Below are 19,509 nucleotides of genomic sequence, written 5' to 3'. Positions count from 1 at the left end.
AGATCACTTGGTAAACATTTTGACGATTTAAATGCATTACTCACAGCACTAGGTACTAACCTATCGTTCATTATTTTAACAGAAACTTGGCTAAATAAAGACTATACCCAACTCTACAACTTAGCTGGTTATAAAGCCATTCATAACTGTAGGCCAAATAAAAAAGGTGGTGGCACAGCTATATATTACCGAGATACATTTATCTGCAACAGTGTTATTAGTGACAGAGATGACTACTGTGAATATACTTTTGCTCAGTTTACAATTAAATCCCTTAAATCCTCTTTGACTATTGGAGCCATCTATAGATTTCCCAATACTAACATAGCTTCTTTCTCAGACAACCTAAGGAATCTTATTATAAACAACAATCTCAACAAAAACCACATCATTCTGGGAGGAGACTTTAATATTGACCTGGGTCAACAAAATTGCTCTCAAGTTGACTATTTCCTTAACAGCATGAACTCCTGTATGCTAATCCCCACAATCACCAAACCTACCCGAGTCACTCAAACATCAGCCACTGCCTTGGACCACATATGGACAAACATAACAGCTCCCCTTGTATCTGGTATAATCTACGACAGAACAACTGACCACTATCCTACCTTTCTCATAGCGAACATGGACATAACACCACCAAAAAGCAAGAAACTTTCATTTAGGCTACACAGTGAATCAGCTTTAGACAATCTTACAGAGGCACTTTACAATATTAACTGGGATTCTGAATTCAATAATACCCATGATATAAATTCATTAGCTAACCTCTTCATCTCCAAAACTCTAAGCCTCAACAACATTCATTGTCCCCTTCTTACCAAGCAAGTAACTGACAAAAGATTAAACAATCCATGGCTCACAAGTGGGATTCTCAACTCAATCAACAAGAAACATGAATATGAAAAGAAAGTTAGGATTGGCCTAGTTTCAAAGGAAGTAGCTAAAAGGTACTCATCAATGCTTACCAGTATCATAAGAAAGGCAAAACTTGCATATTATGTGAATAGATTCAATGAAGCAAAAGGCAACATGAAAAGCACTTGGAAAACTATCTCTAGTATCCTAGGAACTAAACAACACTCACATAACCAAATAAAACTCTACAAGGATGGGAGTATACCGTCAACTGACTTAGAAATGGCAAATGAATTTAATAGTTTCTTTTCATCGGTTGGTGCTAATCTTGCCAGTAAAATCCCACAGACTCAGACACATATTAACACATATCTCTCAGGCAGCTATCCAAACTCTCTTCTCCTTTCACCAATCAGCCCGGCAGATGTTGTGTCCATCATACATTCTCTAAAAACTAAGGCAGGGAACACCAGTGAAATTCCGTCCATTGTGTACAAGAGAGCCTCCCATGCCCTTGCCCCACCCATAGCACTACTGTTCAACAAATCTATAGAGTATCACACCTTCCCTGATATCCTCAAAAAAGCAAGAGTAACGCCAGTCCATAAAGGAGGCAATCCGGCGGACATAAACAATTATAGACCAATATCAAATCTACCCATTCTATCAAAAATATTTGAAAAAATTATTTACAAACAGCTCTATTCCTACCTCGTAAAATTCGACATACTCAGCCCCTGCCAGTTTGGCTTCCGGTCCCAAAAGAGCACCAATGATGCAATCATTAGTCTCCTTGACATTATCTACTCAGCCCTTGACAAAAATGAGTTTCCGATTGGACTCTTCATTGACCTAAGAAAAGCCTTTGATACTGTTAATCACAACTACCTCTTACTTAAACTCCAGCATTTTGGAATCCGAGGCCTTGCCCTTGACTACATCCGATCCTATCTTAGTGACAGACACCAATATGTAACCATCAATGATACAACTTCTTCCACTCTACCAATTACCGTTGGAGTGCCACAGGGCAGCATCTTAGGACCTCTTCTATTTCTTATATATATAAACGATCTGCCTAATGTCTCTAATATTCTCAAACCTATATTGTTTGCTGACGATACTACCCTTATCTACTCAAACCTCAACCCACATACACTAAATAATGTTGTGAATAATGAATTAAAAAAAGTCCACTTATGGATGTCAACGAACAAACTAACATTAAACATCGAAAAGACTTACTACATCTTATCTGGAAGCAAATCATCAAATGCAATTCAGCTACAGATAGACAACATTAACATCAGTAATAAAAATGATGGCAAGTTTCTTGGCCTATTCCTAGACAAGAGACTCAACTTCAGCACCCACATTCAACACATAACTAAGAAAGTCTCTAAGACAGTTGGTATACTCTCCAAAATCAGATATTATGTTCCTAACTCTGCTCTCCTCTCACTATATTATGCACTAATCTACCCCTATCTTAATTATGGTATCTGTGCATGGGGGTCTACCACTGCAAACCACCTTAAGCCCATCATCACACAGCAAAAATCTGCTATCAGAATAATAACTAACTCTGCTTTCAGACAACACTCAGCTCCCTTGTTTAAATCCCTAAACTTGCTAAATATTAACTCCCTCCACACATTCTCTTGTGTCAACTACATTTACAAAACCCTGTTCTTAAATGCAAACCATGCTCTGAAACTCTCCCTGGACAGATGTAATAGGACCCATTATCACCACACCAGAAATAAATATCTCTTTGATATCCTCAGGGTCAAACTTAATCTGTGTAAACACTCTATGCAAATTAAGGGACCTAGTCTATGGAACTCACTCCCTAGTGAATTGAAAAACTGTAAAACTTTTGCCTTATTTAAAAGCAAAACCAAAAAGTACCTAATTTCATCTTCTTAGTTTCCTACACTGAGCTTTAAATTTGCTCTGTACCTAGTGTTACCCAATCTCCTAATTTTTATGTAATATCAAACAACCTTATCATTGTGTTCATTGCTGTCTTCTTTTATGTGCTAGCCATATGCTGTATTGTGACTACCAATTTTTGTCAACTACCATTCAAGCTGTCATTGCAATCAATCTTATATTGTTTCTGCTGTATTGTGCCTACCAATTTGTTGTCAACTACCATTTTAAGCTGTCATTGCAATCAATCTTAGCTACCTATGTGCTTTAATATACTGTACCTACAATTTTCTCTCATCCTTTTTTTTTTCATTCCATGTAATCTGTTATCATTTTTTGTCTATAAATTTTGCAAGTATTTACCTCCTTAAAATTTTCTTAGATAAAGGACCTGCCCGAAACGCTGCGCGTGCTAGTGGCTTTACAATACTGTAACTGTAATTACTGTAGAGCAGCTTCTGTGGCTAGCAGGAACGGATCCAGGCTACTAATCATGGGAGACTTCAACCATGGAAGGATAGATTGGGGGAACAGAGACCTACATGGAGGCCCAGACACATGGAGAGCTAAGCTGCTGGATGTGGCAATAAGAAACTTTCTAAGTCAACACGTCAAGGGACCGACAAGAACGAGAGGAGGGGATGACCCAGCCTTGCTTGATCTGATATTTACCCTAAATGAGTCGGATATAAGGGAAGTTAAGTTGGAAGCCCCCTGGGGAATGAGTGATCATAGTGTATTGAGCTTTGAGTACCTGGTTGAGCTAGAAATTATCACCCCCAAAAAAGAACTGGGAAACAAAGGGCTGGCGTACCGAAAGGTAAACTATGAGATGAATAAATTCCTATGGGATATACATTGGGGCACAGAACTCGGAACCAAGTCTGTACAAGACATGATGGACTATGTCACCCAAAAATGTCAGGAGGCTGTAAGCAGGTTTGTCCCAGCCCAACAGGAAAAAACAGAGAAGCAAAGGAAGAATCCGTGGTTTAATAGGGAATGTATGAAAGCAAAGGAGTTGAACAAAAGGGCATGGAGGAACTTCCGTAATAACAGAACACCAGAAAGTAGAGAGAAATACCAGAGAACCAGGAACGAGTATGTTAGTGTGAGAAGAGCAGCTGAGAAAAGGTATGAAAATGATATAGCTAATAAAGCCAAGACCGAACCAAAGCTACTACACAGTCACATCAGGAGGAAGACAACAGTGAAGGAACAGGTGATGAAACTTAGGGTGGGCGAGGACAGGTATACAGAGAATGACAAAGAGGTGTGTGAAGAACTCAACAAAAGGATCCAGGAGGTCTTTACAATAGAACAGGGAGAAGTCACGGTGCTAGGAGAGGTGGCAGCAAACCAGGTGACCTTGGAAAGGTTCGAAATTACAAGAGATGAGGTCAAGAAGCACCTATTGGAGCTGAATGTGAGAAAAGCTGTTGGGCCGGATGGAATCTCACCATGAGTATTGAAAGAGTGTGCAGGAGCACTTTGCTTGCCACTCTCCATAGTGTATAGTAGGTCACTGGAAACGGGAGACCTACCAGAAGTATGGAAGACTGCTAATGTAGTACCAATATTTAAAAAGGGTGACAGACAAGAGGCACTGAACTACAGGCCAGTGTCCTTAACTTGTATACCATGCAAGGTGATGGAGAAGATTGTGAGAAAAAACCTAGTAACACATCTGGAGAGAAGAGACTTCGTGACAACCCATCAACATGGGTTCAGGGAGGGTAAATCTTGCCTTACAGGCTTGATAGAATTCTATGATCAGGTGACAAAGATTAAGCAAGAAAGAGAAGGATGGGCGGACTGCATTTTTTTGGACTGTCGGAAAGCCTTTGACACAGTACCCCATAAAAGGTTGATGCATAAGCTGGAGAAACAGGCAGGAGTAACTGGTAGGGCGCTCCAGTGGATAAGGGAGTACCTAAGCAATAGGAAGCAGAGAGTTATAGTGAGGGGTGAGACCTCAGAATGGCGGGAAGTCACCAGTGGAGTAGCACAGGGCTCTGTGCTTGGACCTATCCTGTTTCTGATATACGTAAATGATCTCCCAGAGGGTATAGACTCATTCCTCTCAATGTTTGCTGACGACGCCAAAATTATGAGAAGGATTAAGACAGAGGAGGACAGCTTGAGGCTTCAAGAAGACCTGGACAAGCTGCAGGAATGGTCGAACAAATGGATGTTAGAGTTTAAGCCAAGCAAATGTAATGTAATGAAGATAGGAGTAGGAAGCAGGAGACCAGATACAAGGTATCACTTGGGAGATGAAATACTTCAAGAGTCAGAGAGAGAGAAAGACCTGGGGGTTGATATCACGCCAGACCTGTCCCCTGAAGCTCATATCAAGAGGATAACATCAGCAGCATATGCCAGGTTGGCTAACATAAGAACGGCCTTTAGAAACTTGTGTAAGGAATCTTTCAGAACATTATATACCGCATATGTCAGACCAATCCTGGAGTATGCGGCTCCAGCATGGAGTCCATATCTATTCAAGCATAAGACTAAACTGGCAAAGGTTCAAAGATTTGCCACCAGACTAGTACCAGAGCTGAGAGGTATGAGCTACGAGGAGAGACTACGGGAATTGAACCTCACTTCGTTGGAAGACAGAAGAGTTAGGGGGGACATGATCACCACATTCAAGATTCTCAAGGGAATCGACAGGGTTGATAAAGACAGGCTATTTAACACAACGGGCGCACGCACTAGGGGACACAGGTGGAAACTGAGTGCCCTATTGAGCCACAGAGATATTAGAAAAAACTTTTTTAGTGTCAGAGTGGTTGACAAATGGAATGCATTAGGAAGCAATGTGGTGGAGGCTGACTCCATACACAGTTTCAAGTGTAGATATGATAGAGCCCAATAGGCTCAGGAACCTGTACACCTGTTGATTGACGGTTGAGAGGCGGGACCAAAGAGCCAGAGCTCAACCCCCGCAAGCACAACTAGGTGAGTACACACACACACACACACACACACACACACACACACACACACACATACACACACACACATCTGACCAAAGAGCCAAAGATCAACCCCCTGCAAGCACAAATTGCTGAGTATGTCACTCCGTCTTTAGTGACCACTTGCCATTCTTTATAATTTAAAATAAAAATAAAATGTTTATTTAGGTAAGGTAAATACATACAAGAGATTTTACAAAGATTGATGGATTTATAGATAGAGCTAGTACATACAATGCCTAAAGCCACTATTACGCAAAGCGTTTCGGGCATGAAAAACTAAATAAAGGATAAAAAGAGATAAAAAAAGGGGGGAACATGGCTGAAAAAACAGCACAAATACAATTAGGTCGACAAACAGCATTGTTTAAAAAAACAAAACAGACATGGGTTGACAATAGAGGGGTAAGGTTGGGAAGGTCATTCCACATTCTGGGTACCTTGATTTGTAGAGCATTTCTAGTTTGATTAAGTCGTACTCTTGGAATATCAAACCTGTATTTATTTCTGGTGTGGTGCTCATGGGTTCTGTTACTACCTTCAATGAAGCTTTTGAGGTCAGGATTGGCAATACAGTTCAGCGTTTTATATATGTATAATAAACATTAGAGAATGTGCAATGACTTAATATCTAACATATTCAGAGATTTGAGTAGGGGTACCGAGTGATGTCTGGGGCCAGAGTTGGATATTGTCCTAATAGCAGCTTTGTGTTGAGTAATTAGAGGACGTAAATGATTTTGGGTAGTAGAACCTCAAGCACAAATACCATAGTTGAGATATGGATAGATGAGGGAGTAATAGAGAGATACCAGGGCAGGGAGGGGTACATAATATCTGATCTTAGAAAGAATGCCAACAGTTTTTGAAACTTTTTTTTTATATATTTGGAATGTGTCCCTGGAAATTCAGCTTTGGGTCAATGAGAACGCCAAGGAATTTGCCATCTAATTTGTTACAAATTTGGGTATTGTTTATTTTTAGATTTATTTGATTAGAGGGTTTATTGCCAAACAGAATATAGAAAGTTTTGTCAATGTTAAGGGTGAGTTTGTTGGCAGTTAGCCAAAGATGGACTTTATTGAGTTCAGTATTTACTGTGGCATTTAGAGCAAGGGGGTAAGGACTGGAGTAAATGAAGGTTGTGTCGTCAGCAAATAGAATTGACTTGAGGTGTTGGGAGGCATTTGGAAGGTCATTAATGTAGATGAGAAAGAGGAGAGGGCCAAGTATGCTACCCTGAGGAACACCAATGTTGATGGGTAGGGTGGAAGAAATTGAATTTTTCACAGAAACATACTGGAGCCTGTCAGTAAGGTAAGATTTGAGGTATTGCAGGGAGTGACCTCTGACTCCATAATGATGTAATTTAAGAAGAAGGTTTTGGTGGCTGACAGTGTCAAAAGCCTTACGCAGGTCCACAAATAACCCAACAGGGAACTCATTTTTATCAAGAGCTGCATGAATCAAGTTAAACATACTAATAAGTGCATCGTTAGTGCTTTTTTGGGTCTGAAGCCATATTGGCAAGAGCTAAGTATATTGTGTTTGGCTAGATAGGAGTAAAGCTGCTTGTAGATTAGTTTTTCAAATATTTTTGACAGGTTAGGCAGGATTGATATAGGTCTGTAGTTGTTAACATCTGTGAGATCACCACACTTGTGGACAGGGGTTACTCTCGCTTTTTTTTTTAGAATATCTGGAAAGGTTTGGAGTTCGAGTTTCTTGTTGAAGAGCAATGCAATAGCAGGGGCTAAAGATCTGGAGGCTTTTCTGTAAATTAAAGTTAGTATCTCCTCAAGGGCACTAGACTTGGTTTTAAGGGAAAGGATTATCTCATTGACGTCAGTAGAATGAGTAGGCTTTAGGTACAGAGACTGTGGATAGTTACCTGTAAGATAGTCCTGAACATCAGTACTGGAAGATGGAATATCATTTGCAAGGGATGACCCAATGGAGGAGAAGAACCTATTGAACTCAATAGCAGAATCAGAGGCTGAAAGCTGGCCATCGTTATTGGACAGGAGTGTTGGTTTGTTATTTAAAATCTTCTTTGATCCCAATATTTGTGAAATTGTGCTCCAAGTTTTTTTAATGTTGCTCTTTATTTTGGTAACTTTATCTTCATAGTATTTAGTTTTGGCTCATCTAACTATCTTAGATAGCAATAACGAGTAATTCTTTGACAATTCTTTGGAGACGGTTCCTAACCTATACTTCTTCTCAAGGTCATGTTTTTTATTAATGGATTTAAGTATTCCTTTTGTAAGTCAAGGATTGTTAAGCCTTTTGGTTGTGACTTGTTCTGTAAGCATAGGACAGTGGGTGTTATAAGGGCTAAGAGTTTTTTGAAGAAAAGATTGCACTGCTAGGTTGATGTCCCCTATGTTACCTAACTCGGACTCCCTGTTGACATTATCAGGAGCAGTTATAAAATTGTCTATAGCAGTTTCATTGTGCAGGCTAAAGCTTAACTCCCTTGACTCTAGAGGTGGTTTGTTAATGTTTGTTAAGAGAAATGTGGGGTAATGGTCTGTAGTGCTATCGGGGATTATACCTGAAGTAAGCGGAGAGGTTATGTTGGTCCAGATGTGATCTAGAATCGTGGCAGTACTATCAGTGATTCTAGTAGGTCTAGTGATTAACGGTATGAGGAAGCAGGAATCAATACAGTTGAGGAAGCTAACAGCAGTAGGGTGTTCAGGCTCGCAGAGGTCAACATTAAAGTCCCCTGCGATAATTAGATGGTTTTTGTTCAGTCTGTTATCGAGTATTAGATTTCTAAGGTTTGAGTTGAATTCGGACACATCAGTGTTAGGAATTCTATAGACTGCACCCACAGACAGGACAGACTCGGCACCCTTGACTCTGAAACTGGCGAAGATATACTCCCCACAGCAGTCTCTAGTTCTAATTACTTTTAAGCATGTTAATTCTTGGTGGTAGTAAAGAGTAGTGCCACCACCTCTCTGAAGTTGACGACAGTTGTGAATTGCCGAGTAGTTAGGTATGTTAAAGAGTTGAGCAGTATCCTCTTTCAACCACGTTTCAGTAAGTATAATAAAAGATAATTTGTTGTCAATAGTTTCAATCAAGGCACTAACATCATCGAAGTGTTTACCTAGGGATCTAACGTTCAAGTTGATTACAGAGATATTGTGATTATGTGTTAATACATTGTTTACATCATGTGCTGTAAAATATCTGCAATTTAGATCATTAAAGTGATGATTGTCATAGATAGTGGATAAGAGGTTTAGTTCTGGGTCTATACTTGTCTGCATAAAAAGGCTGGTTGCAGGAAAACAAGGCAAGAATGGCAAATTACAAAATAGAATTATGATATAAAAGGGGGAAAATATATAAATAAGACTATACAAAACAAACACAAAATGAACAAAAAAAGAAAAAATGAGGTAGCTTACAAGGGGCTTACAGGTACTCTCAGGTACACTGTAAGTAATAATTTGCATTATTGAGACATAGGCAAAGCCAGGGGTACAATGGAGTAAGGGAGTATGGCTCCAATGGTAAGGGAGTAATATATTACTTATATCGTTTTATCTGTATGTTTATATTTATCTTTATCCGTTTTATTCTGCTTTATCGTGTATCTTGTATCGTGATCCCTCTGCATCCTATGCACACTGATATTGATCCTGATCAAAATCTTCTGTCTCATATCTACACCAACCAGCACATTGATCATCATTATTGCAAGTATTTCACAGCACACCAGGCTAAAAACAAACTTCAAAATAGCACCTGTCTATCAGTTTATAACCAAAATGTTAGATCACTTGGTAAACATTTTGACGATTTAAATGCATTACTCACAACAATAGGTACTAACCTATCGTTCATTATTTTAACAGAAACTTGGCTAAATAAAGACTATACCCAACTCTACAACTTAGCTGGTTATAAAGCCATTCATAACTGTAGGCCTAATAAAAAAGGTGGTGGCACAGCTATATATTACCGAGATACATTTATCTGCAACAGTGTTATTAGTGACAGAGATGACTACTGTCAATATACTTTTGCTCAGTTTACAATTAAATCCCTTAAATCTTCTTTGACTATTGGAGCCATCTATAGATTTCCCAATACTAACATAGCTTCTTTCTCAGACAACCTAAGGAATCTTATTATAAACAACAATCTCAACAAAAACCACTTCATTCTGGGAGGAGATTTTAATATTGACCTGGGTCAACAAAATTGATCTCAAGTTGACTATTTCCTTAACAGCATGAACTCCTGTATGCTAATCCCCACAATCACCAAACCTACCCGAGTCACTCAAACATCAGCCACTACCTTGGACCACATATGGACAAACATAACAGCTCCCCTTGTATCTGGTATAATCTACGACAGAACAACTGACCACTATCCTACCTTTCTCATAGCGAACATGGACATAACACCACCAAAAAGCAAGAAACTTTCATTTAGGCTACACAGTGAATCAGCTTTAGACAATCTTACAGAGGCACTTTACAATATTAACTGGGATTCTGAATTCAATAATACCCATGATATAAATTCATTAGCTAACCTCTTCATCTCCAAAACTCTAAGCCTCAACAACATTCATTGTCCCCTTCTTACCAAGCAAGTAACTGACAAAAGATTAAACAATCCATGGCTCACAAGTGGGATTCTCAACTCAATCAACAAGAAACATGAATATGAAAAGAAAGTTAGGATTGGCCTAGTTTCAAAGGAAGTAGCTAAAAGGTACTCATCAATGCTTACCAGTATCATAAGAAAGGCAAAACTTGCATATTATGTGAATAGATTCAATGAAGCAAAAGGCAACATGAAAAGCACTTGGAAAACTATCTCTAGTATCCTAGGAACTAAACAACACTCACATAACCAAATAAAACTCTACAAGGATGGGAGTATACCGTCAACTGACTTAGAAATGGCAAATGAATTTAATAGTTTCTTTTCATCGGTTGGTGCTAATCTTGCCAGTAAAATCCCACAGACTCAGACACATATTAACACATATCTCTCAGGCAGCTATCCAAACTCTCTTCTCCTTTCACCAATCAGCCCGGCAGATGTTGTGTCCATCATACATTCTCTAAAAACTAAGGCAGGGAACACCAGTGAAATTCCGTCCATTGTGTACAAGAGAGCCTCCCATGCCCTTGCCCCACCCATAGCACTACTGTTCAACAAATCTATAGAGTATCACACCTTCCCTGATATCCTCAAAAAAGCAAGAGTAACGCCAGTCCATAAAGGAGGCAATCCGGCGGACATAAACAATTATAGACCAATATCAAATCTACCCATTCTATCAAAAATATTTGAAAAAATTATTTACAAACAGCTCTATTCCTACCTCGTAAAATTCGACATACTCAGCCCCTGCCAGTTTGGCTTCCGGTCCCAAAAGAGCACCAATGATGCAATCATTAGTCTCCTTGACATTATCTACTCAGCCCTTGACAAAAATGAGTTTCCGATTGGACTCTTCATTGACCTAAGAAAAGCCTTTGATACTGTTAATCACAACTACCTCTTACTTAAACTCCAGCATTTTGGAATCCGAGGCCTTGCCCTTGACTACATCCGATCCTATCTTAGTGACAGACACCAATATGTAACCATCAATGATACAACTTCTTCCACTCTACCAATTACCGTTGGAGTGCCACAGGGCAGCATCTTAGGACCTCTTCTATTTCTTATATATATAAACGATCTGCCTAATGTCTCTAATATTCTCAAACCTATATTGTTTGCTGACGATACTACCCTTATCTACTCAAACCTCAACCCACATACACTAAATAATGTTGTGAATAATGAATTAAAAAAAGTCCACTTATGGATGTCAACGAACAAACTAACATTAAACATCGAAAAGACTTACTACATCTTATCTGGAAGCAAATCATCAAATGCAATTCAGCTACAGATAGACAACATTAACATCAGTAATAAAAATGATGGCAAGTTTCTTGGCCTATTCCTAGACAAGAGACTCAACTTCAGCACCCACATTCAACACATAACTAAGAAAGTCTCTAAGACAGTTGGTATACTCTCCAAAATCAGATATTATGTTCCTAACTCTGCTCTCCTCTCACTATATTATGCACTAATCTACCCCTATCTTAATTATGGTATCTGTGCATGGGGGTCTACCACTGCAAACCACCTTAAGCCCATCATCACACAGCAAAAATCTGCTATCAGAATAATAACTAACTCTGCTTTCAGACAACACTCAGCTCCCTTGTTTAAATCCCTAAACTTGCTAAATATTAACTCCCTCCACACATTCTCTTGTGTCAACTACATTTACAAAACCCTGTTCTTAAATGCAAACCATGCTCTGAAACTCTCCCTGGACAGATGTAATAGGACCCATTATCACCACACCAGAAATAAATATCTCTTTGATATCCTCAGGGTCAAACTTAATCTGTGTAAACACTCTATGCAAATTAAGGGACCTAGTCTATGGAACTCACTCCCTAGTGAATTGAAAAACTGTAAAACTTTTGCCTTATTTAAAAGCAAAACCAAAAAGTACCTAATTTCATCTTCTTAGTTTCCTACACTGAGCTTTAAATTTGCTCTGTACCTAGTGTTACCCAATCTCCTAATTTTTATGTAATATCAAACAACCTTATCATTGTGTTCATTGCTGTCTTCTTTTATGTGCTAGCCATATGCTGTATTGTGACTACCAATTTTTGTCAACTACCATTCAAGCTGTCATTGCAATCAATCTTATATTGTTTCTGCTGTATTGTGCCTACCAATTTGTTGTCAACTACCATTTTAAGCTGTCATTGCAATCAATCTTAGCTACCTATGTGCTTTAATATACTGTACCTACAATTTTCTCTCATCCTTTTTTTTTTCATTCCATGTAATCTGTTATCATTTTTTGTCTATAAATTTTGCAAGTATTTACCTCCTTAAAATTTTCTTAGATAAAGGACCTGCCCGAAACGCTGCGCGTGCTAGTGGCTTTACAATACTGTAACTGTAATTACTGTAGAGCAGCTTCTGTGGCTAGCAGGAACGGATCCAGGCTACTAATCATGGGAGACTTCAACCATGGAAGGATAGATTGGGGGAACAGAGACCTACATGGAGGCCCAGACACATGGAGAGCTAAGCTGCTGGATGTGGCAATAAGAAACTTTCTAAGTCAACACGTCAAGGGACCGACAAGAACGAGAGGAGGGGATGACCCAGCCTTGCTTGATCTGATATTTACCCTAAATGAGTCGGATATAAGGGAAGTTAAGTTGGAAGCCCCCTGGGGAATGAGTGATCATAGTGTATTGAGCTTTGAGTACCTGGTTGAGCTAGAAATTATCACCCCCAAAAAAGAACTGGGAAACAAAGGGCTGGCGTACCGAAAGGTAAACTATGAGATGAATAAATTCCTATGGGATATACATTGGGGCACAGAACTCGGAACCAAGTCTGTACAAGACATGATGGACTATGTCACCCAAAAATGTCAGGAGGCTGTAAGCAGGTTTGTCCCAGCCCAACAGGAAAAAACAGAGAAGCAAAGGAAGAATCCGTGGTTTAATAGGGAATGTATGAAAGCAAAGGAGTTGAACAAAAGGGCATGGAGGAACTTCCGTAATAACAGAACACCAGAAAGTAGAGAGAAATACCAGAGAACCAGGAACGAGTATGTTAGTGTGAGAAGAGCAGCTGAGAAAAGGTATGAAAATGATATAGCTAATAAAGCCAAGACCGAACCAAAGCTACTACACAGTCACATCAGGAGGAAGACAACAGTGAAGGAACAGGTGATGAAACTTAGGGTGGGCGAGGACAGGTATACAGAGAATGACAAAGAGGTGTGTGAAGAACTCAACAAAAGGATCCAGGAGGTCTTTACAATAGAACAGGGAGAAGTCACGGTGCTAGGAGAGGTGGCAGCAAACCAGGTGACCTTGGAAAGGTTCGAAATTACAAGAGATGAGGTCAAGAAGCACCTATTGGAGCTGAATGTGAGAAAAGCTGTTGGGCCGGATGGAATCTCACCATGAGTATTGAAAGAGTGTGCAGGAGCACTTTGCTTGCCACTCTCCATAGTGTATAGTAGGTCACTGGAAACGGGAGACCTACCAGAAGTATGGAAGACTGCTAATGTAGTACCAATATTTAAAAAGGGTGACAGACAAGAGGCACTGAACTACAGGCCAGTGTCCTTAACTTGTATACCATGCAAGGTGATGGAGAAGATTGTGAGAAAAAACCTAGTAACACATCTGGAGAGAAGAGACTTCGTGACAACCCATCAACATGGGTTCAGGGAGGGTAAATCTTGCCTTACAGGCTTGATAGAATTCTATGATCAGGTGACAAAGATTAAGCAAGAAAGAGAAGGATGGGCGGACTGCATTTTTTTGGACTGTCGGAAAGCCTTTGACACAGTACCCCATAAAAGGTTGATGCATAAGCTGGAGAAACAGGCAGGAGTAACTGGTAGGGCGCTCCAGTGGATAAGGGAGTACCTAAGCAATAGGAAGCAGAGAGTTATAGTGAGGGGTGAGACCTCAGAATGGCGGGAAGTCACCAGTGGAGTAGCACAGGGCTCTGTGCTTGGACCTATCCTGTTTCTGATATACGTAAATGATCTCCCAGAGGGTATAGACTCATTCCTCTCAATGTTTGCTGACGACGCCAAAATTATGAGAAGGATTAAGACAGAGGAGGACAGCTTGAGGCTTCAAGAAGACCTGGACAAGCTGCAGGAATGGTCGAACAAATGGATGTTAGAGTTTAAGCCAAGCAAATGTAATGTAATGAAGATAGGAGTAGGAAGCAGGAGACCAGATACAAGGTATCACTTGGGAGATGAAATACTTCAAGAGTCAGAGAGAGAGAAAGACCTGGGGGTTGATATCACGCCAGACCTGTCCCCTGAAGCTCATATCAAGAGGATAACATCAGCAGCATATGCCAGGTTGGCTAACATAAGAACGGCCTTTAGAAACTTGTGTAAGGAATCTTTCAGAACATTATATACCGCATATGTCAGACCAATCCTGGAGTATGCGGCTCCAGCATGGAGTCCATATCTATTCAAGCATAAGACTAAACTGGAAAAGGTTCAAAGGTTTGCCACCAGACTAGTACTCGAGCTGAGAGGTATGAGCTACGAGGAGAGACTACGGGAATTAAACCTCACTTCGTTGGAAGACAGAAGAGTTAGGGGGGACATGATCACCACATTCAAGATCCTCAAGGGAATTGACAGGGTTGATAAAGACAGGCTGTTTAACACAAGGGGCACACGCACTAGGGGACACAGGTGGAAACTGAGTGCCCAAATGAGCCACAGAGATATTAGAAAGAACTTTTTTAGTGTCAGAGTGGTTGACAAATGGAATGCATTAGGAAGTCATGTGGTGGAGGCTGACTCCATACACAGTTTCAAGTGTAGATATGATAGAGCCCAATAGGCTCAGGAACCTGTACACCTGTTGATTGACAGTTGAGAGGCGGGACCAAAGAGCCAGAGCTCAACCCCCACAAGCACAACTAGGTGAGTACAGTCTTGGGTCAGCTTTGATCGTGAGCAGACGTGTAGGGTCACGGGTCCGCGTTAACCGAGGGAACAATAGGGTTCAAGGGAGCGGGTGTACTGTGCAGTGTGAATCGGGACAGTGTAAATTGAACAGTGGCATTTTAATGCAACACATTGATCACATCTCGTGGTGAATTATCTTAGTGAATTTAGAGAAGATAGCTAGTGAAGATCGACTTCTTGAGGCAGCATCAGTCGCATCAGCCGGGACCCACGTGGAGACCTGAAGACCTCACAGGATTACCGACGACAAGCCGTGTATTCACCTAGAGTGCTTGTGGGGGGCTGGCTGGTGTCTCTCATAAGTCTCCAACAGTGTGCAAGGTTTATATAATATCATATCATAGACACTATTGCATTCCATTCAATAATACAATCGTAATAATACAATCGTGGTAGACAGGTAACAGGGACAGCAACTGTGAGCTCACTGGGAACCCAGATAAGCCGCTAATCCTCCCCCACCCGCCGTAATCTGCAGACTACACCTCACCCATCTCTTAACCCCCATCTCACTCTCCCAACACACTCCACCCCCCCACCACCACTCCCACTCTCCCAAAACACTCCCCCCCCCCCACCACACCCACTCACACTAGGACTATTCTTGCTCTCTCTCTCTCTTGACAAGGGCAAAATGGCAGGTGGACGCAACAGGGACACCGGGAACAGCCAAATTGATCAAACGAGGGACATGTTAACCCAAGTTCTGGAGGAATTCAGGAAGGAGATGCAGGAAATGAGGATTACAATTAACAACCTGCAAAGTGAGCTGACATCAGCAAGGGAGGAGATCAAATCCCTCACAGAAAAAAATAAAAAGACCGAGCATCAGATTATCATCTAAAGGGAAGGTGGGAATGTTACATTGGAAGGAAATGCCTCTGTACCTGAAACATTTGCAGACATACTGAAAAAGAGCTCAGAAGCAATGGACACAGTGAGGGAGGTAGCGATGCAAGCAGCCACCTCACAGGAAGCAGTAAGGTGCACCACTCAGCTGCTGGAGAGAAAAAGATCAGTGGTAGTTGTAGGCATCAAAGAACAGAAAGGATCCAACAGGCAAGAATGGAATAGCAAGGATAGAGAGGCAGTACAGGGGGCTACTGAAGGGGTTACAGATGGAAGGGGCTGAACGAAACATTGAGAAGGTTTTCAGGTTGTGCTGGTACAACAAGGAAAGAAACAGACTTGTAAAGGTGGTGTTTACAAACAAAACCACGAAGGAGGATATTCTCGAAAGGAAGAGTCGACTGCAGCATGTGGAGGGATACAAGAAAGTATTCCTGCAGAGGGACAGGACGAAGGAGGAGAGAGCCAAGGCAGCAGAAGCAAGGAGGAAGCGCAGGGAGGGAGAAGCAAACCAGGAAATCACAGCCCTCAACACAACAGTCCTAGAGACAAGAGGTGAACCCAAAACCAGCATCCCAGCAACACCAGAGGGGAGGGCAACCCCACCACCCCCCTCTGCATAGAAACCCTCCCTTCCCCTCACCCTACCTGCCCCCACCCAAAACCCCATTCTTACCCTGTCATCCCTTCCCCATTCCCATCATGTCCCCCCTCCCACCTTTCCCCCCTCCCCCTTCATCCCATACCCTCCGTATCCCTCATCCCCCCTCACCCCGTATCCTCCATGTCCCCCCTATTTCCTTTACCCACACTCTACCTGTCCCCCCTTCCATGAAACCCCCACCCCTCACCCCTAACTCCCCTGAAACCCTGCAAACCACCTCACAGATCATCTCACCCACTGAAAAGCTTCCCACACCAGCAGAATGCTCGCCAAGAAAGGGACAAGAAAATGAACTGAAGAAAGTGAGCTTCAAGGCAATGTACACTAACATAGATGGAATTACAAATAAACCAAGTGAACTCGGAGAATGGGCACTAGAAGAAAACCCAGACATAATAGCACTCACAGAAACAAAGCTAACAAACACCATAACAAACGCAGTGTTTCCACAGGGCTACTATGTAGTGAGGAAAGAGAGAGAAGGGAGAGGAGGAGGTGGTGTAGCTTTGCTACTAAGAGAAGGTTGGAGTTTTGAAGAGATGGTAATTCAGAACTGTGAAGGTTTCAGTGACTACATATCAGGTACCATAGCAACTGGAGGACAGAAAATTATAGTAGTAGTCATATATAACCCCCCACCGAATGTCAGAAGACCCAGACAGGAATATGATAGAAACAACTTGGCCACCATCAATATAATAGAGAGAGCTGCTTCTGTGGCTAGCAGGAACGGATCCAGGCTACTAATCATGGGAGACTTCAACCATGGAAAGATAGATTGGGGGAACAGAGACCCACATGGAGGCCCAGACACATGGAGAGCTAAGCTGCTGGATATGGCAACAAGAAACTTTCTAAGTCAACACGTCAAGGGACCAACAAGAACGAGAGGAGGGGATGACCCAGCCTTGCTTGATCTGATATTTACCCTAAATGAGTCGGATATAAGGGAAGTTAAGTTGGAAGCCCCCTTGGGAATGAGTGATCATTGTGTATTGAGCTTTGAGTACCTGGATGAGCTAGAAATTATCACCCCCAAAAAAGAACTGGGAAACAAAGGGCTGGCGTACCGAAAGGGAAACTATGAGGAGATGAATAAATTCCTATGGGATATACACTGGGACACAGAACTCGGAACCAAGTCCGTACAAGACATGATGGACTATGTCACCCAAAAATGTCAGGAGGCTGTAAGCAGGTTTGTCCCAGCCCAACAGGAAAAAAACAGAGAAGCAAAGGAAGAATCCGTGGCTTAATAGGGAATGTATGAAAGCAAAGGAGCTGAACAAAAGGGCATGGAGGAACTTCCGTAATAACAGAACACCAGAAAGTAGAGAGAGATACCAGAGAACCAGGAACGAGTATGTTAGTGTGAGAAGAGCAGCTGAGAAAAGGTATGAAAATAATATAGCTAATAAAGCCAAGACCGAACCAAAGCTACTACACAGTCACATCAGGAGGAAGACAACAGTGAAGGAACAGGTGATGAAATTTAGGGTGGGCGAGGACAGGTACACAGAGAATGACAAAGACGTGTGTGAAGAACTCAACAAAAGGTTCCAGGAGGTCTTTACAATAGAACAGGGAGAAGTCACGGCGCTAGGAGAGGTGGCAGCAAACCAGGTAACCTTGGAAAGGTTCAAAATTACAAGAGATGAGGTCAAGAAGCACCTATTGGAGCTGGATGTGAGAAAAGCTGTTGGGCCGGATGGAATCTCACCATGGGTATTGAAAGAGTGTGCAGGAGCACTTTGCTTGCCACTCTCCATAGTGTATAGTAGGTCATTGGAAACGGGAGACCTACCAGAAGTATGGAAGACTGCTAATGTAGTACCAATATTTAAAAAGGGTGACAGACAAGAGGCACTGAACTACAGGCCAGTGTCCTTAACTTGTATACCATGCAAGGTGATGGAGAAGATTGTGAGAAAAAACCTAGTAACACATCTGGAGAGAAGAGACTTCGTGACAACCCATCAACATGGGTTCAGGGAGGGTAAATCTTGCCTTACAGGCTTGATAGAATTCTATGATCAGGTGACAAAGATTAAGCAAGAAAGAGAAGGATGGGCGGACTGCATTTTTTTGGACTGTTGGAAAGTCTTTGACACAGTACCCCATAAAAGGTTGATGCATAAGCTGGAGAAACAGGCAGGAGTAACTGGTAGGGCGCTCCAGTGGATAAGGGAGTACCTAAGCAATAGGAAGCAGAGAGTTATAGTGAGGGGTGAGACCTCAGAATAGCGTGAAGTCACCAGTGGAGTCCCACAGGGCTCTGTGCTTGAACCTATCCTGTTTCTGATATACGTAAATGATCTCCCAGAGGGTATAGACTCATTCCTCTCAATGTTTGCTGACGACGCCAAAATTATGGGAAGGATTAAGACAGAGGAGGACAGCTTGAGGCTTCAAGAAGACCTGGACAAGCTGCAGGAATGGTCGAACAAATGGATGTTAGAGTTTAACCCAAGCAAATGTAATGTAATGAAGATAGGGGTAGGAAGCAGGAGACCAGATACAAGGTATCACTTGGGAGATGAAATACTTCAAGAGTCAGAGAGAGAGAAAGACCTGGGGGTTGATATCAAGCCAGACCTGTCCCCTGAAGCTCATAT

This window comes from Procambarus clarkii, chromosome 32 (assembly GCF_040958095.1).
Source record: "Procambarus clarkii isolate CNS0578487 chromosome 32, FALCON_Pclarkii_2.0, whole genome shotgun sequence".
Taxonomy (NCBI): Eukaryota; Metazoa; Arthropoda; class Malacostraca; order Decapoda; family Cambaridae; genus Procambarus; species Procambarus clarkii.
This window is presented reverse-complemented; position numbering follows the sequence as displayed.